The 8840-nt window shown below is 45.5% G+C and overlaps 1 long non-coding RNA gene across 1 annotated transcript; it reads right to left on the bottom strand.

Moving 5' to 3' along the window:
* Positions 1–3548: 3548 nt before the first annotated feature.
* Positions 3549–8788, bottom strand: LOC120837955. Its single transcript, XR_005715016.2, has 2 exons — positions 8734–8788; positions 3549–3803 (listed from the first exon to the last, which is right to left on the bottom strand). It is a non-coding gene; the product is annotated as an uncharacterized LOC120837955 (long non-coding RNA).
* Between the last annotated feature and the right edge of the window lie 52 nt (positions 8789–8840).

Raw genomic sequence — 8840 nt, 5'->3', positions numbered from 1 at the left:
CGAGCTTGCTTATGTCACCCATGCTAGAAAGTATAAATGCTACACGGACAACAAGGTTGGAGATTTAATGAGGGCATTCGGCTGTACAATTTAATGTCTTGGAGGAGGAAAGTTTGTTTACAAAATATTCTAAACTTATTAACATACTGTAAAGGACTTACAATTTTGCAAACCGCCTACATTTCGTAAAAAAATAGGTCACGCGAACGATTCTGGTAAAACGTAAATACATTGGAATTTATATTGAGATTCCACCGCATCGCGAAAATTAGAACCCGCGAATTATTCCAAAACTTCAGCTTTAACGTGAATTGCGAAATATTGAGCCCGCAAAAAATAAGTCGTTTACAGCATCTCCCATTTCTTCGTTTTTTTTTTTGGCATTCACCTGAAGAATTGGTGGTTAAACATTTCATCGACATTTCAGGCAGTTGTCTCAAGGTGGGTTTTGTTCATTCTTTCTGTGAATCGGAAGTTCGCTGGGACGTCAAACTGGAGCACCGCCTGGTGGCATTTGCAAAGAAAAGGGTCTTTACAAAAAACGTTTTGGTATAGTGCAGTGGGCAATCGTTGCAGTGATACCACAGCTTCGCTGGCCAACTAACTGTCTTTACAGTGTGAATAGGAGCCCCAATTTTTTTTTTTTTTTTTTGTCTTGCTTTGTGAAGTGTTGTCTGATACTTATATTTACTACCTAACTGCATGCCATTGTTATGCGTGCAACTTCTGCACATTATTTTATATATGCACCGTCGGGGAAAGGAATCTGCGTTAGCACTGGCGCATATAGAGTATGGAGAGGTCCCCAAGACGGACAAGGGTTGAGAGGCCAATTATTTATGACACTGGAAATTTGCTTAAGTGTTAGTTGTGCAATAAGAAACACAAGGTATATTTACACATTTACGATCTTAAAGAAGACTGCAAATATGGACAATGCAAGTAGTCACTTTCTTGAAAGCATCGTGCTCTGCCTTCATAACGAATCCAAAAGTTACTTTTGATTATTTGGGGGAATCATGATTGTAGTAGAAACATTTGTTTGACCTATTTATGAATTTAAATAAACTACAAATAATTTATTTAGACACACAGGGTTGCCTCCCGGGGTGAAAAACGTGTCGAGGAAAACTTGAGTGCCTGGCAAAAGTGCCCGAGGCACATAATGCACGACGCTGAAAAGAGACCATCATCATGGAAATCGCTCGGGTGCAGCGATGTCGATGCCGGATTTACCCTCGACGCCACTGAAAGAGCGTACCTGTTAGTGATGCAAAACTATCAATAGTAGCGAAAGTAGCCAGAAATCTGACACGATAGCAAAAAAACTATCGATAGTCGACTATCGAAAAACTAGACACTACTATCAATAGTCGACTGTCGAAAAGCTATGGATAGTACTATCGATAGTCGACTATCGTAAACCTATCGATAGTACTGTCAACTGTTTACTATCGATAGTCTAGCGACACTAGTTTGCGTCGCTCTCTTCTTTTTTTCAAATGGGACACCAACTAGCCCAAGCACTTACCATCCCAACTTGGTTCAGTTTTCAGTGATGATGAAGACGGGAGTTTGGGCGGAGAGGAGGAAGGGAGGTGAGCGGCGGTGCGGCATCTGTGTTCGCTCTAATGGTGCAAAAACTATCAATAGTATTGATAGTTTTGAATCACTAGTACATGTTCAAACAAATAACATCTGTCTACACAAATCCATGAAGGGGTACCCGGCAATCGAAGTCTTGTCTAGAAGACAAGACTTCGATTGGCGGGTTTGTCTCTTATCGCACATAACACAGCCGCGAGCCCACTGAAACCAAAAACCAACCAAACTAAAGCCATTCTATGGCACCATGTGTGTCAATGCGGCAGTTACCAGTCAGGTAACTGCCGAGATGAAAAGGTCTATAGGAATACCGAGTTTGTGTAAAAGATAGCACACCACGTCCAATTGAGTTTAGCTCTTCCTCACTCGCCAAAGCGAGCACGCCGGCAAGCTTGCGCAAAGGTAGCACAAGAGAAACAAGTGATACACACTAGCGTACATAATTTCAAACACAAAGAAAACTTCGTAGCCCTTATTGCCGGTAGCATTTCTTTCCAAGTGTAAATGGGCGAAGACCGATGCCATGATCTTCTGAAAAACTTCAGACATAGCGTGCCTAGCAGTTAAAGTGGCGAGAAAAATTAAAAACTGAGGAGATTAATTTCCTTTCTACCAAAATTTTTGTATCTTAACCTTTCAGTAATCACCCGACATATTTCAGAGTAATCTGAACCTTGGATTAACCACACTCTTTGTACAGTGGAATCTCATTAGTCCAAGCCCTCTTAATTCAAACTCGCAAATAATTCAAGCTAACATGCAGGTCCCATCCTATATGTTTCTAGAAAGGAAACTTCCGGTAATTTAAACTCGTACAATGTTTTGGTCCCCCTCGGGTTCAAACTAACAATTGGAATGTAAGATGTGGTCGGCAGGCTATGCGCATTTTCTTAAGAAATACCAACAATTTATATGACGGAAAGGCCTGAGGGGGTGGGGGACAACACTTGATCCAGGCGCTGGGCCTAGAGAGAAGTTCCATCTTGCAAGGCTTGATCCATGATTCAGGGCATTTTCAACCTATGGTGTATGTAGAGAATGAAAGTGCCTACCAGGTGAACAGAAACAGTACGTTATCCAAACATGTAGGGCAACGCAGAGCCGTATATGTAGAGAGTTTGGTCAATGGGAGGCGCTGGCAGTCAGGGCGTGCGGCAGAGTCGGAAAGAGGGCTTGGCATGCTCTCTTGACCAACCAGAAGCCGAAAAGAATCCCCTAGCGGTGGTAGCGGCAAACAGTTCTGATCAAAAGTCTATGTTCGTATATGGTTTTAATAAGCGCATAAGAGTGAAGTGTAGTAACTCTTTGTGGTTGAAAATAGGGTGCACGTGTTGTTTTGATCATGATCATGCAGAAAGATTAAGAAACGAATGCGCCGCACAACTCTGTTTTGCACGAACAGAGTGTGACCGTTCGGACGGCAGATTCCCGGCCCTGGGTGCTTGGCGTAAGGATTATATCGATCTTTCCGCTAGTCGCACTCTTCCACCATCTTTTTGGATTAACGTGATTGAAACATCGCATGTACCATATTTTCAGCCGTTGAGAGTTACTCCAATGCAGTTATCAGGTTTGTTTCTCGCGACCACCGCCATGCCAGGGTATTATTTCCGGCTTCTGGTTGGTCACATTCAAATTTCTGAAGACGCCCTGGAACACGCCCAGTCCGCTTTCGACCAATGGCGCCTCTTCATTTGTCTCCTATACTTCCCAACGAATGGCCAAACTCTCTACATTTACGGCTCTGGGGCAACGCACAGTAGTCGAGTATACAGTAAACTCTCACTTGAGCGAACGTCAGTTTAAAAAATATTTCGGCACACGGGAAATACCGCACACGTCGACACACGGGAAATACCGCAAAAAAATAAAGCAGACACTGTCACGACTTTACAAGGTAAAACCGGAGGCCAAGAGCGGAAGAATCGATCCCTTGCAAAACGTACAGCGCCACGACGGCAGGGAATTTCGGGAATCCTTGGTACAGATCACGCACTTTCTCCTTGCGACTGCCCACGTGTCCCGGCAGCTACCGCCAGCAGTTGTTGCAGCCATCCCGCCCATCAGGGAATTTCGGGAACCCTCGGTACAGATCACGACTTTCTCCTTTGCGACTGCCCACGTGTCCCGGCAGCTACCGCCAGCAGCCGTTGCAGCCATCCCGCCCATCCGCCAAGCCGTTTGGCGGCGTACTGTATCTGTAACAGCGTAAAGGCATTACGACAGGTGAGCTTATTTGAATACGTTATTCGTCGTAACTGAAGTGTCACCGAATCCACTTATTTTGCACCACAAGCAAGCAAGCAAGCAAAACTTTACTTTGTGTAAGGGCCTACGTCTTGGTCCGGACGGTCCGTCCGGCGCACGTCTCGCGGATGGATTCCGCAAGGGGACTGGAGTGATCAATTAGTGCTTCTAGTGCGGTGGGTATGTCAATGCCCATGGGTAGAGCCAGCCATTCCTCCCAAGAAATGATGTGTGAGAGGGTTGGGGGAAGGGTGGGTGGGTTACGAGACCAGTAGGTATGGGGGATAGAAGGGTATTCTCCGCATTTTGGGCAGGTGGGGGAGTCTGGTCGTTTGTAGATGTGGTGGAAGATGTAGTGCAATGGAAGAGAGTTGGTCTGGGCTTGCCTGACGAGGGAGGATTGTTGCCTAGACATGGTCTTTGGAGGGTGAGGGTAAATGGTCCGCTCTTCACATTGCTCTTTTAACCTCGACTTCCGCAGGCTCTGCGAGCGTTCCTTGTTGCGCCTACCGAGTAGATAGCTGGCCATGACGAGACGGGACCCGGGGAGTTTTCGAGCGTGAGACGATGGGCTGTCTCATTACCCTCCACGCCTTGGTGGCCAGGCGTCCATACGAGGCGGAACTTTTTGTCCAGGTAGCGGACATGTATTTCACAGACTAGGTTATCCGTTTTAAGTGTAAGGTGTTGTCGGTGTAGTTTCGTATTCTTCCAAATCGTCGATCGTTAAAGGTTTTGTGAAGGTTTCGGAGCAATGTGTATTAGTGCGTGTGTTAAAGGGCAACTCCGCTTCATTTTCGATATTTAGAAAACTATGTAGCTCTCTTCAGTATCATATTCGCGACTCCAACTAACTATAGGTGGCGCCACTCATTTTCCAAGATGGCGGGTTTAGTGAGGGTCAGAGATGCGCGCCGCTGTTGAGCCTGTCTAGTGTGCTGACTTTACTGAGCGACAAAAATGATTTCTGGTAATTAGAGGAAGCTAATGTTTTACGAGCGTAGGTCAACTCTTTAACCCGAAAACAAGAACGGTGTTTAGCGTATTAATTACGGAAGGATGCTCGTTTTAATTTTGGAGCTAAACCGAAACATACCTCTATTTTGGATTTAATTTCTCGACAGATGTCTTAATCTCGGATTCTTTCATGACTCAAGATGTCTCACATCGTAATTATTTACTTAGAAAAGTTGTTTGCGGAAACTTTATTTTGTGACATACTGTTCGATCCAGGCTCATATTCGTCGTTATTGAAAAAATCAGTGCTGATATCTGTGCGTTCTCGCTGCCTTTTTCTCGCTCAGATAATTGTCATGGGAAATAATGACAATTATCCCAGCACAAGAATAAGAGAATAATTCCATATTTTACAATATGTCCACGAAGCGCATAAACTAATAAACGCTGCTCTCACTGCAACAACCCAAGACGAAATCCGAGTCAGACAGCTGAAGTGTGAGTGTGTGTTTTTATAGCACCGCGTGACGCGTAGGACTTCATATTACATCCAGCGTTTAGCTGTTTGTCTATCTTGATAACTATGTAAGAGTTTTTCATACGCTAAAAAGAAAACAGAATTATACCTTTCTGGAAAGACTATTATGGTTAAATGGAGTATTGTCGTGATCTTCGCGTTAATTAGAGGCATACATTGCCGCGATTTGTATTATAATAATAATATTAAAATTCGCATATTTGAATAAGTAATTATTCAAGCTCTAATATAATTTTTTGCTTATGATCTAATTTTAAACGCGCGAAGAAATATGACAATGAAAAGTTTGCTAATTATCATCACTGGTTCCAATTGCTGCATTTTAATTACAAATAAAATAAAAATAGTCTAAAATCAATGAAAACATTCTAGCTAATGTGAGAAATCCATGTAAAATTACATTAATTGTGGGTAAAGTATATTGTGCTATCAAAGTCGTGACTTTTCACAATCGGCGAAACGTCCAAAGTCGCCGCCAATTTACTTCCAAACCAAATGCCCAAAAGTAAAAAAAAAAGCCTTTTTTTTAATTACTAGTTTTTTCATAACATTTATTTACTTTTGTATTTGCTCGCCATCGTTTTGCCAATCTCAGCGTTTCCAGTTCGAAGGAACGCCTACCTGCTTGCACGTCTGCTCACTGCAGCAGGTTTCGTTGGCGTTGGAAGCCGGTGAAACAGTAGTGAGTTTTAATATTGCGTATACGAGCGAACTCAAGCCCTGTGTGTTTGCGTTAGCTTTGCGCGTTCCACACTGCGCGTGCGTGGAGTCCGAAATTGTGGTCTTGGATGGCGCAAGCCGATGAGGCGCACGCACAACGTGGGGCACGCAACTCTAACGCAAACGCACACCGCTTGCGTTTGCTTCTATGCGCAGTACTAAAACTCTCCAGTAAGGCACAATCCCATACCGGCTGGAGCACTACGTTGGGACAGTGAAGAGTGTTGTTTGCATTCGGAAACGACATTTCGCGAGCCATGATCGCGAGCAGTTCCGCCATGCCCGCTGAGCAGGAGAATCGGGGGACCCTCACTAGAGCGCTTCCCGTTTCCGCCGCGGGAGGGCGAGCGTCGAGCTGGAGACGCGAATAGGAAGACCCCATGTCAAATATTACGATCTAATTCCGTCTATATATTTATTAAACTGGCCAGCAAACCTTCAAGTGAGCCAAGTGGCCGAAATCTGCCAACTCTAGCATGCGGCGGGAGGCGCAATCATCAGTGCAGTCAATGCCACGGAGTTCAAGTAGCCGACAATGAGCCACTATGGCTACATCATTCTCACGTTTCGTTTGTTTTTACTTCTCAGAGCAAAATTGAACGATGATGTCATGAGTTTCTCCTCCCGGTGTTGGCTGAACAGCGTCCACGTGGATGTGCTAGTTTGCATTGCCCTGCGTGCTCATCAGTCTGTTTCTCCGCTCCCCTTCTCTTTCGTCTTCTCCCCTTCCCCCTCTCCCCCGGGCCATCACCGTCCACGCCATGCGAAGCAACCTGCCCGCGTCGCGTGTCCTGTCCCTCGCCCCCGCAAGCGTCACAAGACCATGTGATTCGACGTGACGTGGCCATGACTCTGACGACGTGAGACCAATGTTGCCTGACGCAACCGAAGTTTCGGTTTCGGTATCAGCTGTTGTTTAAATTAGGATTACACAAATAATATTCCACATTTCGCGAATCCGAAGACGTAGAGCTGTTTAGTAGTGCTTTGTGAAATGGAATCGCATATAAGCCTAAATTTTTCAAAATTGAGCGGAGTTGCCCTTTAACGAAAGCTATATGCGTGACCTGGTGACTGGCATCAGCAAAATACATATCGTGATTTGTCTCATGTAGGTAGCATATTCGCTTTTTGTGGGCTTTGGCGCGGAGTTTTCGTGTCTCAGGGTTGTTGTGGGGGTTCATGTTTTTCGGTAGTGGTTCTACTGTAACATTTGGGTTGGCGCTTTTCCACGGAGGGGGAGGTATGGGGACTGGGGGAAGTGAGTCCGTGCTGATATCTAGTGTCTGCAAAATTGTTTGCCCTTAGTTTGAGGTAGAGTCGTAATATCTACCCATCTTTGTGCATTTGTATGCGCTCTGTAATGATGTTGAAAGTTCCCGTGTTGAGAAGGCGTTCGCTGGACGTGTAGCGCGGCACTCCCAAGGCGAGTCGATACAGTTTACGGAGACTGGTTTCGAGCTTTCTGATTTGGGTACAACGTTTACATTTAAGTGATTTGGGTACATGTTGTCGTGAGGTACGGTAGTGTGTATAGGAGACGAGATATGACGAAGGCGTCAATGATATGGAGTAGATTATGCTCTTTGAGTCCGGTTCTGTGATATGTGGTCCGTTGTATCAGATGTGCGATCTGATTGATTTGGGCGTGAAGGCGGTTGAGTGATCCTTCTGGTTTACCGTTGAATTGGAATACTACTCCTAGAATTTTGATTTGATCAACTTGTTGAATTCCCTTGTCCCGTAGCTTGATTTTGATGAGTTTTCGGTCGGGGTCAGGTCCTCTCTTGGAGGATGTGACCAGTAGTTGAGTTTTGGAGGGAGATAAGGTGAGTCCTATTGTGGAGGTGTAGATTTCGACTGCATCACAGCCCCGTTGAAGAGTTTCTTCGATTTGTCCGGGGTTTCCTTGTGCTGTCCATAACGTAATATAGTCCGCAAAAATTGAGTGATGGAGCGCCGCAACTGTGGCAGGTTTCAACGAAGCGTTTCGACGAAGCGTTTCGACGAAGGAGAGAAATGAGAAAGGGGCAGCCGGTGGCTTGTCGCTCGCCCGACTCGGCTGTTCAAAAGTTGTTGCCGTGGTAACCTGCACCTGCTCGCGTATGCCATGTAATCACGTGGTAGCGGGAGGAGCGTACCGAGGGCTCCCATTATTCATCGCGCGGTGCACGAAGCCTTTTGGGAGTTTTGCAAAGGGTCTATTGCTTCAAATGGCAACGTGCTCCGTGGCATCAACAGCCAAGACCTGCCATTTATAACAAAAAAAAAATATATACTACGCAAATATCAACGCATGGAGTGTCGGCCAAAACGAACTCGCTCCACATTTCGAGTAGGTACACATGGGCACGAGTGCCCATGTATACATGTAGTCGTACACTGGGCACGAGCATGTGGCTTCGTCTTGCATCTTGTTCGCGTGCAGAAGTTGCTTTGACAGCATTGCAGAGATTACACTAGCGCTGACAGTGAAGTAAAAAAAGGTTTGTGCCGAGTCTAGACACTGCTACAAGATTGCCGAGCCAGGAAACCTAACCCAGCCACCACTAAATGTGTTCCGTTTCAAAGTGGCCTAATTGGCAAGACTGAACTGCCAGCAAATGTGTTCAGTTGTACAGCACCAAAGTACATCACCAGACATGAGTGTCAAAAAATATACTTACAATAGCTAGCGACGCCTCATAAAAGTCATCCGATGACCCTCTGCTTGGCCAGTTAAGCCACACGCAGTGCCGTGCAGGGTACACGACGGCATCCATGAGCCGGCCGG

Source organism: Ixodes scapularis, unplaced genomic scaffold (assembly GCF_016920785.2).
Source record: "Ixodes scapularis isolate PalLabHiFi unplaced genomic scaffold, ASM1692078v2 PGA_scaffold6__148_contigs__length_123643588, whole genome shotgun sequence".
Classification (NCBI taxonomy): domain Eukaryota; kingdom Metazoa; phylum Arthropoda; class Arachnida; order Ixodida; family Ixodidae; genus Ixodes; species Ixodes scapularis.
This window is presented reverse-complemented; position numbering and strand designations above follow the sequence as displayed.